The 21,167-nt window shown below is 35.3% G+C and overlaps 1 pseudogene; it reads right to left on the bottom strand.

Moving 5' to 3' along the window:
- Nucleotides 1–15,710, bottom strand: part of LOC129892866 (uncharacterized) — a 58,011-nt pseudogene extending 42,301 nt beyond the window's left edge.
- Between the last annotated feature and the right edge of the window lie 5,457 nt (nt 15,711–21,167).

The following is a 21,167-nucleotide window of genomic DNA, read 5'->3' as shown; positions in this document are numbered from 1 at the left end:
GAGTTTCGAGCTAAGTTAGGGTTTCGTCTCAAGGCATCTTCAAGTCTCCATTCCTTCTAAAGATTTCATTAGGTATTTTGTTTCCCCAAGCTATGTGGGTTTAATACATGGGGTCTTCCACCCATGGAGCTCAAATATTTTATCAACTTAGTATTTCAAATTTTAAAATGATGAAATCTTATAGTCTTTTACTTTATGATTCCAAATGCACAGATTTTCGTACATTGGAAGGTTATTTACCTATATTGATATATATTGACTCTCAATTTCATGAAATGGATATTTTATCATGGTTCCTTTATGAAGGTTGTAAAGTAGCTGTAAAGTGTAAATGGTGGGTTGCTTGAAGGATTTTTAATTAATGCATTTCCATCACTCTCTTGCATGCTTGCATTATTTTAAAATATATTGAAAGTTGAATGAAATGAACACACCTAGTTTCTTTATGTTGAAATGTACTTAAATTGAAAGCTTTGACTCCAAATGAAAGTTTATAAAAGAAAATATTATTTTTAAAGGGAGTCTTATGAAATGAATGAATGATGATGAAAGGGGGGCTTCTTAGCCAAAGAAAGAATTTAATCTGAAAGGAAAATTCTCAAATATTTGAATAAAATGAAATTTTTTAATGAGCTATTCCACCGAATGATGATTTGATGTTAAAGTTATACAAATACTTATGTAATTATTATATTCAAATGTTATTCTGAGGGATTGACCTAGCACCGAATAACATATAAATGGGGAATCACCTAAGGGATCCTTAAATAAAGTCTCATATTTCTTTAACTATGCACCAATATAGGAGCCCTTGTAGTCTAATTAGGCTAGTGGATCAACAATTAGCCCTTAAATATAAAGTTAACTAAACTATTAAAGTTGATGGAGTTCTACCCGGCAAGTAGTCTCCTTGTACCAACGTAGGGGTTTATGTTGGATTCTATTTAATATCTCGCATGGTCTTAAATGTCAGTTACGGTCATCTTTCCACAAAATAAATCTTTCAAATGCCATTTATATGATTGATTACTCATGCATTACATTGTGTTCCATATTACTTAAATGTTCTCATACTTCTTAATGTTCATGCACGCTACCTTAGGCTTGAGTGGAAAGAAAGAGATATGAATAACTTACCATTTTAGTTGGCTATGATTCATCATGTGTTTCATGTATCGGTGTTGAGAAAGTTTGTGGGTGATCCAAACTCTATTATACCATTGGAGAATGTGAATGTTGAAGAGAACTTGACTTATGAGGAGGTTCCGATGGAAATTTTAGACTGGCAAGTCAAGAGGTTAAGAATTAAAGAAGTTGCGTCCGTCAAGGTGTTCTAGAGAAATCAACAAGTAGAGAATGCTACATGGGAAGCAGAAGCAGACATGATGAAGGCCACCTTTCCAATACACTGGTGGAAGTGTAAAAATGTCATAGAAGTTTTTAACGTTCGAAGCAAGCTAAATTGGAGTCGCTATAGTTAAATTGTAGTCAAAGCAAGGTGTTGTGCTTGTGGTGTGTTGCCTCAGGTATGTGGTGGTGTGTTTCAGGGCCTAAAAGTATTCTAAAAGAGATGTGGGGGCTGCTGGTTGCAGCCACACGACCCCTTATTTCGTATAATTAAAGGTTTTACAAGATAGAGACTAAATACCCTATTTTGGTATCATAGTTTTAAGCGAGTGGTTTGGAGTTTGTGTTGTGTTATGTAATGTTGAAGTGGTTTACTTGTATATATGCTGCTGATTGTTGTAGTTGGCTGGCTGCTAAGGTTTGGAGGTTAAAGCAGAAATTTGGATAGAGCAAGTTATAGGGAAGATGCTGCCCGATTTCTGCTAACTTCAGAACTAGTAATAAACTAGTCTAAGGAAATGGATAAGGGATGGGTTCCTATGGATAATTGGTGGTAAAATTACAAGGACATAGCAGAGTTTGTAGCTACATGTCGAAATTGCCAATAAGTTAAAGTTGAGCATCAAAGACCAGAAGGTCTAACTAAGTTGTTCATGTTCAAACCATTTAAACTCCTACATTTCAGTTACATATGTCATTCACATGCATGCATGTGAATGAAGTTGATTTTTAAAGTCAGGTTTTATGTTAAGTTTGAAAATCTCATGTTTTATATATTTTCCTGTGTCATTATGAATCATATTAGGTTGCTAGTCCTCTTTCCATATCCTTTCTATGCAAGTTGAATCTCATTCGACGTTGAATTTTCCCAAGGGAGAGATATTGTAAGACCTTGAAAGTCTGAAAGTTGGAACCAAAGAGAATTTCAGGAAAATTCTGATAGTCCCCAAGTCAATGAGTTAGTCTACGACTCGTAGGTACTTTTAAGAGTCATAGAGATAAGTCGTGGAAGTGAGATCAGGGATGGAAATTTTGCTAGGGAAGGATGAAGGTTGACGATTCACTTGATGAATCGTAGGATCCATGATGACTCATAGAAACAAGTCCTTGTTGCAGTGTTTGATCCCGTCAAGAATACAAGTCTCAATACTTTCAAGATGACTCGACAGGATGATTCATAGAGAGAAAGAAGACTCGTTAAGATGAGTTGTAGTGAAACTTCAGAGACTCAATTTTGAGGGATTTTCTCAAAACCTAGAGGGCGAGTTTTTCCTACGACTCATCAACATATCAATAATTCATAGAGAATTCCTTCGTAAATTCTTCTGACCAAGATTAGAGGGATAGTTTAGTCATTTCCCTATATTTTATTAATGTATGTGAATATTTTTAGGACTATATTTATCATGTTAACTATCCTAAATACTCCTCAACCCTTTTCATTCCCGAATTAACTCCCAAACAACTTTAAGACTTCTCTCTCAAGGTTCCTTAAAGAGATCATCTTCTTTATCAAGGTTTTTGGTTAGGGTTTCTTCAAGAACTAGTTTTCTTCTCTCAATTTTGAGGTTAATTCACAAAGGTATGTGGGGATTGATCCATGAGTTCCTTTCACCCATGGAGTCACAAGGTTCTTCTCAATTTATTGTTATGATTTTCACTTCAAAAGCCCTAATTTTAATAATTATGCATTGGGTTCTTTTATTCATGATATATTTCATGATTATTGATCAAATTATGCATTCAATTGATATTATTTTCGTGAATTGAGCATGGGTTGATATAATATATATGATCATACATGATTTCAATCAAATTTCATGGTTTCCAAATAATATTGTTTATGTATTCAAGTATAATCTATGATTATGAATTTCAATTATGATCAAGATATGAATTTCATGTCAAGTTATGGTAATAGGGGACTTAGGATCCTTAATTGGTGACGTAGGAACCTAATGACATGTGTTATGCAAATATGATATTGCGATGTTGAAAGGGTTTTACTCACATTGCAAGTATGATATGATAATGAGCTATTCTATGAATTTATGGAACTTATGAACAAATTTATGATTATATGTTAAGTATGATTACTATGTTATGTATTTCGTGGGATTTGACTTAGCACCGAATGATGAATTGAGGTGGAGGATCGACCTATGGGTTCCTTATATAAATTCTCTTATCTTATAACTACGTGCTGTAGGATTTGCCTTTTTTCCTAGCTAGTGGATCCACATATAGCGTATGTATATGACCCACCTAGCGGGGTAGAGTCTAGCTTCGCAATTAGATTCCCATTTCTTCTGATGTATAGGGAAATATTGGGATTTCATGTTATAGCTCACATGGTCTTAATGTTGGTAATGGTCCTATCCCACATAGTTACACTTTTCTTATATACCCTTCTATGATCTCAACTACATCTTTTAATATTTTGATCATTATGGTTTTCTTATGACTTTACTTATCCTCTTTTATCATAAACGTCATTCTATCATTGTATCATATGATTTATATCACACGACATGCCCACATACTTAGTCCATCCAAATGTACTAAAACATATTTGTTGCCTACATTATCTCATGTTGTAGGGGTCGAGGATCTCATTCCTTCCACACGTGGCTAGTTGATTTCCTTCAAGTCGGAGTTTTGGTGTGTCTTCCTCTATTGAGGGAGAGTTACGAGTTGATCCTTTCTAGAGAGTTTTATTCATATTAAGTTTGAGCTAGGGACATATCTTAGCCCCCATCATTCTTGATTAATAGAGATATTTATTGGACACACGAATGTAGAGTCTATGTTTTCATACTCCTATACTTTTATGATTCATGTTTTGAGACTCTTTCTTATGTCATTTCCGTTTTACTTTACCTTATTCATGTTGGAGATATGTCAAGATACTTGGTTGGTGTCCTTTAGGATTTCAATCGCTATGTCGGGCTAGGCCATAGTCTGGGTCACGACATGGCTACTCTTCGCGATCGCGGACCCCCATGAACATGTTCGTAAAGGTTCAGTTTTGTTGACCTTCGCGATCACGGAGGGACTATCGCATTCACAATGAAGAGGACCAGTGACTTTCGCATTCACAGAGCTTTTTCCACATTCACAATAAGTCTACTTTCTGGGCCATCCCAATCGCAGGCTTAGTGAGTTGCGATCATGATGGGATAAAAATCCCTGAAACCAATAACCTCCCAAAAGGTCATGAATAGGCCATTTTTCACCATTTTCGAATTTTTGGAGCTTGGGTGGGAGATTTTCATAGAAATTTTCGAGGCAAATCTATTGGGTAAGTGATTTTAACCCCTAATCTTCGCAACCCAATATTTAATTATGATTTTTAGCTTTACTCTATGCTCCTCCCCAGCAAGTAAAAATTGAAAAAGGATGTTTCCTTTCCTTACATTGGTGGTTTATTATTGGTGAAATGGGTCTTTTTCAAGAACTATGAAATTTTAGTTTAAGGATGATTATGATCTGATTTGAGCTCCAATTTCAAAACGGTTTTAACTATTGATTTTCTAATACTATGAGGAACATTTCCATTCAAAACTTTTCAAGATTTAGACCCTGTTTCTGAAATTGGATTTTTTGAGTCGTTTTGGCCCTTTTCCTAAATTTTGTGTTTTTGGTGGCGTTGGACAAGTTTTTTTATTGTGAATCATTACTTGACAAATTGTGGTTCTTTGGAGTATATTTAGAAGGGGAAGGCTCATGTGTTTGATTGATCATGATTTTGGCTAAGGAAAGTGAAGTTTTAAAACTATGTGACTCTTGTAGAATCTCGAATTTACTTTCTTGTATATGTTGAGGAGTAATAGAGATGAGGTCACAGGTTGAATTATTTTGTGAACTAATAGTAATATATCGACAGGGTTAATAAAAAGATTTTATGTGCTAATGTTGTGAATCAAACTGTGGCATGTCGTTATCTTGTTATCTATGTGTATTTGCTAGAATACTTTGATAGCCTCATAGTGATTGTGGATTGTTTAAACTAGTCATTTTCCTCATTACATATGTGAGCATGCTGATTGCATTTTGTCCTAGAACACTGTGATGATATTGACATGATGTGAGGCCGATGTCATTTTCGATGGGAGATTGTAATATCGAGGTCATTTCCGGTGGGAGATTGTGATGCGGATGTCATTTCTAGTAGAAGCATGATGCCGAGGTCTTTGCTGGTGGTTGCACACCTACATGATCATTGAGTGTGCATATACATTCATGTATATATTGTGTGGTGTACTTGATACTTGTACTTGACTTGTGATTATTTGTTATTTATGACTTGTGACATTGAGTTGCGATTGTGGACACTATTTGAACTATTTAGTATGAGCTGTTAGGTTAAGCCGGTCTTCCGTGCAGCTTGTTGGTATGGAGATTTGGTTGGGTTGGAAAAAAGGTCATGTATTTTATTCATGTATTCTATTAGATTTATTGAGTTTTATTAGTTGGCTTGTTAGGTACCGTATTGTTTGTACTCACCCCTTGCTTCTACACTTGTGTAGGTTTTGAACCCTGAAATTGAGTATTCACTTTTCTGATCATCTGGGCTTCCAAGAGATTGAGAGAGGTAGCTAATGACATCCAACGGACTCTTTTATTCCTGTATTTTATGCTTTATTCTACTTGAGAGTCAAGGACATATTTGAGACTTGTATTTTCAATCCAATTCTCTTTAGTGGCTCGTACTTGTGACAAACAGTCTTTGGGAGTTATTTACATTTGAAAGACTTTCCCTTATGGTTTATTTATGTACCTATTTAAACTGTTCCCGCTTTATTTTTTCGTAAATTATGGATTTAGGATGACTTGTCTAGTGGAAAGGGACGGATGCCATCACACCTAAATTCGGGTTGTGACAAAGGAAGACCAGGGTCTATAATTCGTAGAATGGTCTAGACCCATAGAAGGGACTCTTAGACCCACCCAATTGTTCCAGTAGTTCTCCTAACTATACTAACTATTTTACTAGCAGGGTCTACGCCCATAGAATTTGTCTATAGACCCAACATCAAAGAAACAACCCTCAGTACTTTCCCTATGACTTAGCAGGATGATCTGTAGTTAAGACTATGACTTGAAGAAAGGGTTCGTAGGCCCAAACTTCAGAAAATCAAGATTTAGCCCAAGTAATCAAGATTTAGCCTAACTTTTGACAATCAGTCTTCTATGGTCCATAAAAGTTCTACTGTTCGCAAATCGAAATTCTATTTTAATGAAGGTTTGTTTGGTCTTTTTCCACCCTCTTCAAACCAAAAATTTAAATTTTTGGACCAAATCAAGTCCTTTAACAGTATCCTACAAGTTTTTTCTCATATAATTCCTTTCAAGACTTAGAACAAGGTTCCAAAAGGAGAAAAGGTAGGGTCTCAAGCGTATTCATAGAGTTCATCAATTTTTATCAAGAACATTGTTCTTCCAAGTATACAAGGATAATCATAGCACTAGACTGAGTTCATCCTTGCGTCCTACATCTCCATTCAGTCAGTATGAGTTCAAGCTTTAGCTAAATCCTATTGTATGAAGTTTTCAAATGAGTAACGATTCCTTTCATTGGGTTCTATATATATTTATTTAAGATTGTGATTATTTCCATAATTCAAATTCTTGAATTTACTAGTCATTCTTACATTTCCATGAACCCTAGTTGAGTATTTACACTTAATACTATGCATTATTTTTTTGATTTTAAGAATGATGTATTTGCATGTCTTGATCGAGAAAAGAATTTTGAGTATATTATATTACTTGAGTTATAGAACTTTACATTACTGATTTTATGCATGATTTTTCCAAGTATAAAAGAGTTAGAGTATTAAGCATAAATGATATTTTTGATAAAGAGTTTGAGGGGACACGAGTAGTCTTAAATGCATATTGATTTTAAAAAAGAAATCATAAAGAGTTGAGAAGAGTTTGAGCATATCAAAGTAAAGTCCAATGAGACTAAATGACATATGTTTTTGAGTGTTTTCACTCACCTGAGTATATGAGAATTATTGCATGATTTTTGGGAGTAGTATTGAGAAATGATTTAGGTAAGAGTTTAGATCACTCAAACCCCGTAGGATAGGTATTAGGATCATGTCGTTGGTTCGAGTGACTTCTCACTTTAGTCCCTGATACAGACTTTTATATGAATCCATGAGTTAAATTGTGTCCTTTATCCTGGCAAGGTAATGGACAACTCTTGAAACATAAGCAGTACATTGTGTCATCACGAGGCTCATAGTTATGATTGTCAACTAGAGAAACTCTCCAAGAAGAGAAAATATTATATTATTTTGAGTTGCAAATATCATTAGACTTTATTGTAAAGCTTTGAGGTTTTTCATTACACTTGCATGCTTTACTTTCTGTCAGTTATTTTCAGCATTCTTTTCAATTTAGTATTCAGTGAGTATGTTTCCCTTTAGCTATTTTGCATACCGTAGATTCCATGTAATGATGCTTTTCAACGCTACATCTTTTTGTGATGCATATACATGTGTTAGAGATCCTCAACAGGTGCATCATTGAAGATCAAATACCTCCAGCTTTTGGTGAGACCTCCCTGATTTTGGAGGAACTCCTTCTTATTCAGTTATTCATTAGTAGTAGCTATTTTAAGGTAGCTGTGGGCCTGTCCCGGTTATTATCTACAGTATTTAGACGCTTCATATATAGAGTAGAGAGTCAGTCTAGTATTTTATTATTTATGTCTTAAACATTAATTTTATCATATTTAGAGACTTATTTTCATATGTATATGAGTTTACTTTTGATGTACTTTAAATGTCCACCCCTTTTAGATATTTTTTTATTGAGTTGAGTTTTTCGCAGACTAGTAACCAAGAAAAGGATTTGCTTGAGACCAACAATGATTTTTGAGTACTAGCTACGCTAGTGTGTAGACTCGAAGCGTGACAATATCCACTGAGGATTTCACTTAACTTGCTCTCTATGGTCCGTGGCTGGAGGAAATTGAAGCATGTTCCCTTAATTGAGTTAGTTTCGCCGCTAGGATGAGTTTATCATGATTAATAGGTGTAATATAAGACCTGAAAATCTGAATAGTGTGTGACAAAATATCACCACTTGTGTGTCCAGCAAGATTCCAGTAAGTATGAGATGCTAAATTCATTGGTGTGGCTTTGCTATCATTATTAAAGGCAATTTGTTTGTCTCAATGAAAATTTATGTTACCTTGATCGCGAGGCCACTTGGAAATTATTGTTCACCATCAAAACTATTGTAGGTAAGAGTTAGTATAGAATTCTCTGCTACCCCCATGGAGTGTGTTTCCATGATCTCATTAGCTAGTTATTTATATTCCACACCATTCAACTCAAATTTTTCAACTAATCCGATTAGAAACTCTTCCAGCTAGGCCATCAAAATATGTTGTGTCATTCTTGTAGTCATCGATGGAGTCATAGCCAAGAACAACATCATTCAATTTCCCATTTTAATCAGGAAGTATAACAAAAGGAACTGTTGCACCATAATTTGTGATCTATATAGAAAAATCACCCTTCTTCAACTCCTACACTTTAATTTCTTCAGTTTCTCAACATAAATTTTTCAAAGAAAAAGAGTGACAAAAGCAAACAAAAAGTAGAAAAAGAGGATTCAGCCATTATTGGGAGGGGATATTCATATTAGGGAAGTCCAGTAGCAGATAGAATCAATACTTTTATTTTTCTATAAGAGACTCTTTTAAGACAAATCAAAAAAAAAAAGTAAGACACATAAACTGGAATGAATGATGTACCATTCAAACAAGGAATAGATAGAAAAGTTCAATTTTCTTAAAAGTTCGATCTACTTTAAAATCTTTGTTTTTTTATCATTTATATTTTTGTTTACTCCTATTCTATTCTAGATTTCACACTTACTAGGAAGAAGGTGTCATGTATTTCTCTACCTATCTAGTAAAAATTAATACTCCCATACCTTAGCTCTTAAGCTTGCTTTAACTAATATCATTTATATATGTAGGATCATATCTTAAAAGAGGAAAAAGTGGGTTGAAAGGAATTATGAGAATTTATACAGGTCCATGTGGCATGAGATGAGGGACAAGTGTAAGACCCCCTAAGATGAAAAGTCGAACAAAAGGAAAATTTCAAAAGAATTGGACTAACCGAAGCCTACAAGTTATTCTATGACTCATTTAGGTTATTACGAATCGTTAACTCAACTTGTGGAGGTAAAGTAAAAGGAAGGAAATTTACTAAGGAAAGATCATGGTTGATGACTCACTTGGCGATTCGTAGGAACAAAGACAATTTGTAAGAATGAGTCATGGTGAAACTTCAGGGACCTTCAAACTTGCAGGTTTCTCAGACCTACAAGACGAGTGGTTTTGATGACTCGTAAGGAAGATTACGAGTCATAGTTTAGAGACTTGTTTTTTAGGTATTCTCAGTGGCCTGCAGGATGAGTCACTTTGATGACTCAACACTGCTTCTACGACTCATAGGAGTCAATTTGTAAGGTCAAAAATCCATATTTAATAAGGGGTAATTTCATCTTTTCCCAAGTTTGGTTCAATGAACCCAAACACTTTTATGGCCAAGTTAAAAGTCTATATACACTTAATTCTTCAAATTCCCCTACATTTAGTTCAGTCTTCAAATTTCTCCTAAGGCAAGAACTCAAATTCACTCAAGGTTCTTCTACAAGTTTCAAGCTACGGTTTCAATTCCACTAAGGGTCTTCATTAATTTTGGGCAGAATTCACCAATGTATGTAGGGATTGATCCATGAGCCCTTTTCATCCTTGGAGTCCCAAGGTTTTCATTCAAAATCTCATGAATTTCAATAGAGTTTATAACCCTAATTACATGAATTGCATTGGGTTGCTTCAATTATGTTTTTAGTCCTTATAAATGATCGTTATAAGTATGTTTCTCATGAATTATATGATTTCAAGTTGAATTATGATTTTCATGCATGAAGCCATTTTTAATTATGATATTATGAGGTGTGAAGATATAATTTTAAGTATTCTCATGGTTTTCATCCAAATTAATTATGTATATGAGTTTTACTTAGAATTCAAGTATGTATTATGATCAAGGATCTCAATTATGTTCAAGTTATGATATTCATTCAAGTTATGATAAAGAGTGACTTGAGATCGTTGAAGGTGACTTAAGACTTTAATAACGGAGTGACTTAAGATCCTAGAAGGTGACTCAAGACTCTATTGTAAAAGGTGACTCAAGATCCTTTATGGGTGACTTGAGATCCTTAATGAGCTATTCCTATGACCATATTATGAAGTATGATTATGAGAAGCTATGACTCATGCAAGTATGACTATGTACTATAATCATGAAATATGATATGTATTCCGTGGGTTGATATACTTAGCACTGCGTGGACTTTGAGGTGGGGGCTCAATCTAATCTCTAGTAGAAACATCTAGTTCTTAAACTATACTACCACCGTAGGTTGCCTTCGTGGCCTAGCTAGTGGATCCATATATAGCTTGATAATAAAAATGATTGAACGGAGCCTACCTTGGCAAGTAGCCTCACCCCTTCTCGATGTGGGTATCATCGGATTCTATGTCATAGCTCACATGGTCTTAATGTCGGTTATGGTTATCTCCCACACATGTATATGATTCTTATGTTCTCTTACTATTTTAACTATGTCCCTTAAATTCTTTGATCATTACGATTCTCTCATGACTCCATTTACCCTTTTATCATATATGTTATTTGATCATTGTATTCCTATGATTTACATTGCATGTCATGCCCACATACTTAGTACATTCAAACATACTAACGCATATTATTGTCTACATTATTTCATAATATAGGGGTCGAGGATCATATTCTCACGTGGCTAGTGAGCTTCTATTTCGGCAAACTTTTGGTGAGTCCTCATCTATCAAGGACTAGATATGAGTTGGTTACTTCTTTCAAAGAATTTTTGTTATGTTTAATTTGAGGGTGAGCTAGGGACATGTCTTAGCCCCCTCCCATTTTTCATTAGTAGAGGCATTTGTTGGACAAAATATGTAGAGTTTATGTAGTCAGATTATATTCTCTTTATGTTCATGTTAGACTCTTTCTTATGCTATGTTCTTCTTTACTTTACCTTATATATGCTTAGGACATATCAAGAGGTTTGGTTGGAGCCCCTTCATGGTTTCGATCACCGTGTTATGACTAGGATCTAGGTCGGGTCATGACAACAGGTTGGGGAGAAATTTCAATAAGGTTCTAGAAACACAATCGTAGAATTGGCAAATGGTTGTTCAACAGTTTGAGAGAATCAAGAAATTGTTATGCTTACTGGAATACTTCAGTACTCCATTTGCGGTGTGGTAGTTCTTTAAAATGTATGATTGAAAGTGTTAGAAACATAATTTAAACAAGCAAAACTATGATTAGGATAAATGGAATTTTTTCATCATTTATTATTGTCTTTGTTAATGTTGTAATACCTTTGGTGCTAAATTATTTGTGTGAAAATATATTGAGCTATTTACTTTTGTTCTTAAAGAGGGATACATCTAGTACTTATCTACTATCAATATTTCCAGCTTCTGGCAGGTGACATAGGTGTTGCATTTTATTTGTTGGCTTTTAGGAAAATTCATTATTGCATAAAAATGCATATTTATACTTGGTTGTCGTGTTTGAGATCTCTTATTATCCATGATTATATTCATTAATTTCTTAATCATATTATTTTGTTTTCATTTTTTAGATTGTTGTTATTATTAAAGTTACTATTACTCCATAGAGTTGTCTTGGAGGTGTGTTACTTTGTGAAGGCAAAGCCTATTAGTACACTAGCAGATGATGTGGTAGTCAACAACTTGAGGACAATAGAAGATTAGAAAGAATGCATATCTTATTGCAAGATAAAGAATGAATTTTCATCTGCAGAATTATGAGTAGTTATAAGAAGATCTCCTTAGTGAATGAATTGAGCAAAATATTGACTAGTGAGTTTAGTAGCTTAAAATACTTCATATAATTCATAAAGATGTTGGGTCTTAGTCTTGAACTAAAATAGGGAGTCTTACTTCAACAAATGTTTGGTAGGAACATGTGTATTGCTCATCCAAGATGACCTTCATATAATGTATGATTTGTTGTTGCAATGCATTTTTTAGGTACTAAACCTGTAATATTATATTATTATTGAATTATTTTTTTGGGTTAAACTACCATCAGGTAGTGTTAGTTATATTCCAACAAAAAGTTACAAAGGGGGGCTAGGCCTGAACACAGAATACAACACGTAATTGTGAATCCACACAAGTCAATGAGCAAAAAAATAGGATTTGGTTTAGAAGATTATCCTATTGTAACTAGACTTATGATCGATCATATCTTTAACTAACAAAAAAATTGCCTTGCCATATCAAATTCCGAGACTAGGAAGTTGGTGTTTATCCATTTGCTAAGCACCTTTGGCATCATTGGGTAATGTTTGATAGGAGGCAAAATGAATCTCAATGTCTTGGCTTGAAGAAAATTTAGCCAATCTATCGACCACTTGATTAGCCTCCCCGTAGCAGTGCTTGATAGTAACATTCATAGAGCTCATATTATCTAAAATATTCTCCAGTTTTCTCTTCAAAGCGAGGTTGTTGGTAGTCTTACTATGAAGCATGTTCGCAAGAATTTGGGAGTCAAGTTCCAGGTCAATCTCTTTGAGGCCAAGTGTTTTACACGATTCCACTTCTTAACTAGCGACTATTATTTTAGCCATATTATTGTTGTTACACTTGATTGTGACTGCAAATGCTTGTATAATTTTGCCATCCTCATTTCTAATGATGCATTCAATTCCTGCTTTTCCAGATTTATGAAGATAGCTACCATCCGTGTTCAGCTTCATTCTATTAGGCCAATGCTTCTCCTAGAGTACTTTTTTTCCAAGTGAATGTGGGTCTCAACTTTTCTATCATCTAATAGATGTTACACAATGGTACTTCAATATTGATTCTATGCATCAACTTCCTCATAGAATTCCTCGTTGTTCTTTCCACTTTGTATTTGATCCTAACAAGCTTGAATTGTCTCTGCCTCTATATTTTCATGCACAATGTCTCTTTCATATTTCCCATATAATTACAATCGGTGTAATTTGCAATAGAATCTTATGAATTTTGTTATTGTCTTTGGTGTTCCACCAGATTTACATTAGTATGTTGACTATTTCAGGAATGATTATAACCCCAAGAGAGTTTGCAAAATAATGTCAAATAATTTGTACCGCTTCACCCTCCATAAAAATATGTTGTAGCTTCTTATATAAAGGGTAAGTGGAACATTACAAGTGCGAGTTAAGTTAATGACAATATTCTTAGCAATTAGGAGTTTACCTAGTAGCAGCCTCCAAGATATAAATGAAATCTTGAAAGTGAGAGAAGTATGTCATACCTTGCTAGTATCAACAGTTCTGGGATTAGTGTACCTGATGGATTCCAAGAAGTCTTGTTTGAAGAATGTCCATCTTCACTTAAACTCCAAATTGCATAGTCTTTCTTGTTCCTGTCACCAATAAGTACATTAAGGATCTGTTGTATAACACTAGGAGTTACAGTATCGTTTAGGTTATTGATATTCCAATCACCATTTAATATATAAGAGTTGACATTATCCTTAGAGTATAAATGTCTTCCCTAACTAATTTTGGTTATAGCACCCTTTCCAGTCCAGTTATCCCACCAAAGGTTACAATTAACACCTTGAATGCAGTAGATGATGTTGGTTCCACAATTTTTTGATCTTCATCATTTGTCTCCAGTTGTTGGATATCGTAGTTGAAATTCCTCTAGCAATGGCATGGACACTACTTCGATATTTGGAATTGAGAAAACTTTCCGAAAGAGAGGGGATAGTTATGTACCTCCACTATCTTTTAATAGCAAAGGTAATGCTAATTTCTTCCATACTTCTATTCCCTATTCCTCCTTCATTTTGAGGAAACATCTTCTTCGTCCAAGAACAGCAATGGTGTTTGGCTGTATCCCTAGAGGTTCCCCAAAAGAAATTTGATAAGTGTTTCTCAATTAAATTCAGAGTTCCTTTAAGAGGGCTCATAGAAGACAAAGTATAAATGGGGAGGGATTGTAAAATATGTTTAATAAGGATAAGGCTACTCTCCAAAGAAAGCATGTTGCCTTGTCAATCCTTGAGTTTGTTTACTACCTTATCAACCATCCCATCAAACATAAGTATCACATTCTCACCAATGTAAATAAGACATCCCAAATAATTAAAAGAAAAAGATGTATCCATGAATAAAGTGGCTTTTCTCAATCTGTTAATTCTACTAGGAGAAATCTTAGGATCAGTGACAAAGAAGCTTTTAGCATAGTTAACGATTTGGCCGGAAGCATTTTCATAGTCTCTAATGCATCTCATAACAAGTGTAATAGACTTATTATTACCAACAGTGAAAATCATATTGTTGTAAAGGTAGGAAAGATGAGTAACAATGACACTATTCTTGTTCATAAAAAAGGATTGAAATCAAGATTGTAGGTCAAATTATTAAACATTCTAGATAGTACTTCAGTATCTAATATAAACAAGGAAGGTGATAAAGGATCACCTTGTTTAAAACCTTGAGAAGATATATGTAATGAACGTTTAGTCATTTTCATCCTTCACCAATCTTTTCAGTGTTTACAGCTTCCCTGTAATGACCCCAAGCCATTTATAACTTGGTGCCAGTGACAGTTCGGTTGCCTGGATATTAATTTGGGTTTTATGCATGTTTCCCTATTTTGGAGCTTTTAGAGTTTAAATGGTTGACTTCGGTCAAAACTCCAGAAAAATAACCTCATAATAGAATTCTAACGGTTCCACTAGCTCCATAATGGACAAATTAGGCTAGTAGCATAGTCGATATGAGTATCGAGGCAATCGGTGCGAGTTTGAGGACATTTGGTGCTCTAATCTTTGAAATTTGGCCTAAGGTTAACTTTGGTCAACATTTTTGGGAAACATGTTCAGATTAAAATTTCATCAGCGTGGTTAGCTCTAGAATGTCAAGTTTGGTCTAGAACAACCTTTCGTTCGTGTCCCGAGGCTTCCATTTTCATTCTGAGCACTTTTGTGGATTTTAGTTTAATTTAGTGCTTGGGTGTGAGACCCACCTTCTATCGAAATGACCTCAGATGAAAATTTTATTTGTGCTATTGAGTCTAAAACTTCAAATTTAGTATAGTAGCATAGTCTATTTGCACGCACGGGATTCCGAACGAATCTCAGACTCCCCATCATAGTATTTTCCAACTCTAAGTTCAAATGGTGCAACCCTTCCTGGTGCACCTCTAATTATGTCTTCACGTTTGCGTACCTGGTCCCCATGTTCACGGAGAAGAAATAACTTTCCCTCCGTGTTCGCAGACCTAGTCCCCGTATTTATGGAGATTTGTTGGCTGGTCTTCTAATTAAGACCAGCAGCCCTTTTCAGACCGACCCCCATTCCCTTTTTTGCGATTTTGGGAGCTATAGAGCTCCAAATAGAGTGATTCCAAGTGCTAAGTGTTTGTATTGATCATGGCTAATTTTTGGTGTGTTCAGGGGAGCGTGCAAGGAGATGTTTTGAGGTAAATTCTGCTCTAAAGGGGCTGCCCTAGCTTAGATTTAAGCTTTAATGGTGATTCTAAATGTTGGGCTGATTTAGGTCATTTTCAGCATTGGTTTGTTCCCCATTTTGGGGTGCAAGCTCAATAATGTGCGTAGAATATTTTCATAGAGTCATTTTTGGAATTTCCATTGCGTGTCCGACAATTCTAATTTGACCTAATTTTGGGTCCATCTTATAAAAAATATGATTTTAGTGTCAAAACGTTCGTATTGACGAGGTGAACAATATTTTAATAGCATAGAGACATTTGGAATTATTTTTGGAGAAAAAAACTACCGAAAAGTAGACCTGGAGCGCGCGTGTTCGGCTCTGAGGTAGGATATGGTGTCCTTTCTCTTGATTCAGCTTCGTAAGGTGTTTTTTGGTATAAATAGCTTGTAGTTTGGATTGTATATAATGGGTTAGGTTCAATTCCCAGTTTCTTGTTTCTTTGTCCCGGTGTGATCCTTAGGCTAGGTTGTTTTAGGGGAGTTCTAGTCTAGTGGTTAAGACTATTTATTATGACTTAGATTGCCCATGATTATCCTATTTTAGGTGGCTTGTTCGATGCTTATGGTGGTTGGTGGATTTGCACCTTTGGATTAATTTTTTGATGAAACTTGGTTGATGTAGCTGTTTTGGCCAAAAATTATGAGAGTTAGTGTCCTTCACTATTGTAGCACTTATCTTGAAGCCTTAGTATAGTGATTTCCACCCGGTTTGGCTTGTGAGCTATTATTGTATTCCATTTCTGGATTTAGAACTAGAATTCCCTATGCTTTCTTTTTTCCGTTTGGTGTGGCAAGATGTGGTTGAAATCTTGAGGTTGTATTCGCAGTGCGATCTAGAGGTATTGATTGGCTAGGTGAGCACCTATTTCCTCATTTCCGTCTCCTTATTACCCAGTTAGGTTCCCTTTTGGGCCTTGTCATTGATTTAGAGGAGTAGAGTTGAGCTTCAGGCCTTGATTGGAGGTCAGTAGCATTTTTTACCCCAGTTTTCATGATCTAGAGGATAAAGTGCTTGTCGCGCATTACTATATGTGATTGTGCGTATTTTTTGGGTACTGGTGAGGGCATGCATTGCATTGGATCATTGTTTACTCACGGATGTAGTCGACCCCGGTGCATGCATTGTATCTTGGCATTGATTTGAGAAAGATGAGTTCTAACCCAAATTATTTTATACTAATTTTCAAATGGGGGTCGTACTACCTTATTTACTACTATTTTTAGTAGACTAGAGGCATCGAGGATGCGCTTCTTTTATTATATTGATTCGAGGGATCGAGGATGCGCTCATTATATGATACTAGCCTGGTCATAGAGATTTTCGACCCTTTTATACAAATTTAACTTTTTATCTCCAATCACTGTGATGGAGCGGACTTTGATAATCAGATATACACATCGATATCTATATTGACATAAAACCTAGATCGAGACCAGGCAGGTATAAAGGGACATTATCGACCCCCCTATGATGATCCTAGAGAGGCGCATGGGTCCTACTTTCTAGCCAGGACTGGAAGTAAGTGTATAAATCTTGGTATAAGGCAATTGGCACTAATGGTACTACTGGTTTTATTGCATCACTCTCATTCATATATGCATTGCATATCACCAGCATAGTTATTTATACCTATCAGTAATATGGGATATCGTGTTGGTTTACCTATTTGTGAGTGAACTTCGTGGGCACACAGGGGCTCGGAGGGTATTTTCTTACTATTTGCGAACTTTTGGCTATATAAAGGGTGGTCTCTTGTTTGATAGTAGTTACTGCCCTTGTTCTTATTTATCTAACTTTTTATGCAGGGATTTAGTTGATATGGTCCTATGGGCCTTTATGTGATATATGTGTTTACTTCGATTAGTAGGTTGTCACTTACTGGTTCCCCCTTTTGTAATGTGTAACATCCCTTAGAATTTAAAAATAAATAAATAAATATATATATATATATATATATATATATATACACCTTAAGAATGTCTTGGAAATAGGCCGCTCATGTATCGTATTATTCTTAATTTTTTTGGAAAATTCGAGTTCGAAATATTGATCAAAGGGTCAAAACCTGCGGGAAATTGGTCTCGGTGGATTTTTAGGAGCCGTATAACGGAAGAAAGATTTTCGAAGAAACCACAAAATAGTGTGGTCCGTGACAGGACCGCGTCGCGGACCTGGAAAGCCGCACAAGATAGAGTAGTCTGCGATAGGACCACGTCGCAAACCTAGGGACAGTCTTTTGGCCGAGTAGACCACGGCAGGTCCGCGTCATGGGCCTGGGAAGGTTTCCTGGCCAAAATTAAGTTTTTTTAAGGGCGTTTTAGACTTTTTCCAAATTATTAGTTAATGAACCTAGACGTTTTTAGGACTCAACTCTATAAATCTACCTAAACCTCTAATTTAATTCATTCTTCTACAATTCATCAATCAAATATTTCTATCTCTACAAAAAGGATCTCAGGGGTTTCCATTGAAGACTTCAAGCAAATTCACTCAATTTCTCAATCAAAACTCTCAAGTTCTTCTCAATTAATTTTTGTTCTCACTCAAGATATGTTCATGGATCCTTTCTTCCATGAAGCCCAATCAATTTCTCAAGTTTTTTATCAAATTAAAGTATGATATTTTATGAGTTTTGTGATCTCTACTCCAATTGCATGAATGTTGATTTAAAGTATGATCATTAGTCTATTTTGATATAAATTGATGGCTATTGAATTAAATTGAAGAGTTTTTTCATGAATTCTCCTATTTTGATTTCTAGGGTTCATGATGTAAAATATGAGTATTTTCAATTATACCTCCAAATAATATTATCTATATGAATTATGTATGGGCTGATATAAATTTTATGATTGTGCATATTTTCAAGTAAATTTCATGATTTTCAAGCCAATTGAACATGCATTATAGTCATGCCCTAATTTTAAGTTCAAGCTATGGTCATGAATTTTCAAAGTATGAATTATGACTATGTGTTCCCATGGTGATCATGAATTCTAAGTATGTTTCAAGGTATGAATTTCATGCAAGTTATGAAGTAAGGTGACTTAGGATCCTATGTGGTGACCTAAGGCCTATTGATATGAATTATGCAAAAATGATTGTAATGATGAAAGGACAATTCTCACACTAAAAGTATGTTATAAAAATGAGCTACTCTATGACTATGAACATGACTATGATATATGATATTATGATCTTATGTTATGTATGTATTCTGTGGGATTTGACTTAGCACCGAGTGGACTTGAGGTGGGGGCCCTACCAAAAGCCTTAGTAGCAGCCTCATATCCCATAAACTACATGCCACCGTAGGTTGCCTTGATGGCCTAGCTAGTGGATCCACAAATAGAACATGTTCATGATTAGGAGTCTACCTTAGAAAAGTAGCCTCCTCCTTCTTGACGTGGGTATCATTGGATTCTATGTTATAGCTCGCATGGTCTTATTGTCGGTTATGGTTTCTATCCCATATATGTATGATTTCTTAAGTACGTTATGACTTGAACTTATGTTTTAAATGCTTTGGTCAATATGATTTTCTCATGACTTTATGTATTCCATCTTATCATGTAATTTACTTGACCCTTGCATTTCCATGATTTACTTTGCATGTCATGACCTCATACTTAGTATATTCCAAAATACTAATGCATACTTTTTGCCTACATTATCTCATAATGTAGGGGTTGAGGTTGAAGATCCTTATCATTCACATAACTAGTAGGCATCCTCTAATCGAAGGCATTGTGGTGAGTCCTCATTGAACGGGGACTAGTTTCAAGTTACTTACTACTTTTTTTTCAAAAGACTTTTTCTTATATTATATATTGAGGGTGAGCTAGGGACATATCTTAGCCCCCTCCCATACTCATGTTTAGAGGCATCTAGTTGGACATATGTTTGAGTCTATGTTGTCATAAAATATTTTCAGATTTCTATTCATGGTTTAGACTCTCTTATGATGTTTCTGCTTTTATATTTACCTTATGTATGCTTATGCTATGTACAAGAGGCTTGGTTGGATCCTTTCGGGGTTTCAATTATCATGTTACGACTAGGCCCTAGGTCGGGTCATGACATAATATGTCTTTGTATTTAGGTCTTGGGCTGGCGCCAGCAGGTACATCCTTGATTTCCTTGGTTGTTTCTTATCTCTCTCTTTCTTATATCTACTGTATTCTTGTTAGTTACTTGTGATATATATTTCTTGCTTACATGCTCTTTATACTTGCTTTATCTTCTGAGCTTAGTTATACGATGCCTACTGAGTTCCACTTCATTGTACTCATACTACACTTTTATTCCCTGCATACCATAGTACGGGTTTTCACTACTGATTTGGATATAGTGCAGAGCAGCTCTTAGATTTTGGAGACTTGGGTGAGTTCTTGGCATTCAGAGTTGCCTATCTCCTTTTATTTTGGGACTTGGACTAGTCTTTATTTGTATTTGGAGACAGTCTGTATTTCTATTACTATTAGGGTATCTATACAAACCTTGGACTTTTTTATTTAGTTTAGTAGCTCGACTACTAACTTATACCAGGTCTTGGGGGTTATCTTGTAGTATTTTTCTTATTCATTATTTCTTATTATTATTATCATTATTATTCTCTTTTTTTTCTTTCGCTTGTGATGGTCTGTTACCTATAGTTCCAGACTATGGGGTTAGGATTACCTACTGGTGGGTTGATAGTAGGTGTCATCATGACTTGAGACATTAGGTCGTGACAGTGTGGTATCAGAGCTTAGGTTCACTAGTATCATCGATATAAGAGCAAGTGCCTAGTAGAGTCCTGCGAATTAGTGCGGAGACGTTTGTATCCTATCTTCGGGAGGCTATAGGATGTTATAGGGAAACTCCATTCTTGATTCCTTATTGGGTGAAATTTCATTGATGAACCTCTAAATACTTTCTTGGAATTCATTCCTTCTTAGATGGATAGTACGAACTTTCAAACAGGCGTGATCTATTGGTCCTCCGCAAGGTTCTTCACCAGTTTTGGAGTTATGATTGAGTTTCTTGAGTAGGCCGAACAGACTCCCCCTTTGTTTCCTACCAAGCGAGAGTTGATTCAGGTGTTTATTGATGGATTGAGCTTGCCTCTCCATTTATCATCACAACACGTGATAGCAGTAGGGCCTACTTTTCCCCAAGTGGTCAAATATGTGAGGTCTTTG

This window comes from Solanum dulcamara, chromosome 6, assembly GCF_947179165.1.
Source record: "Solanum dulcamara chromosome 6, daSolDulc1.2, whole genome shotgun sequence".
Taxonomy (NCBI): Eukaryota; Viridiplantae; Streptophyta; class Magnoliopsida; order Solanales; family Solanaceae; genus Solanum; species Solanum dulcamara.
Note: the sequence above shows the minus strand (reverse complement) of the source record. Positions and strands in the feature narration are given on the sequence as shown.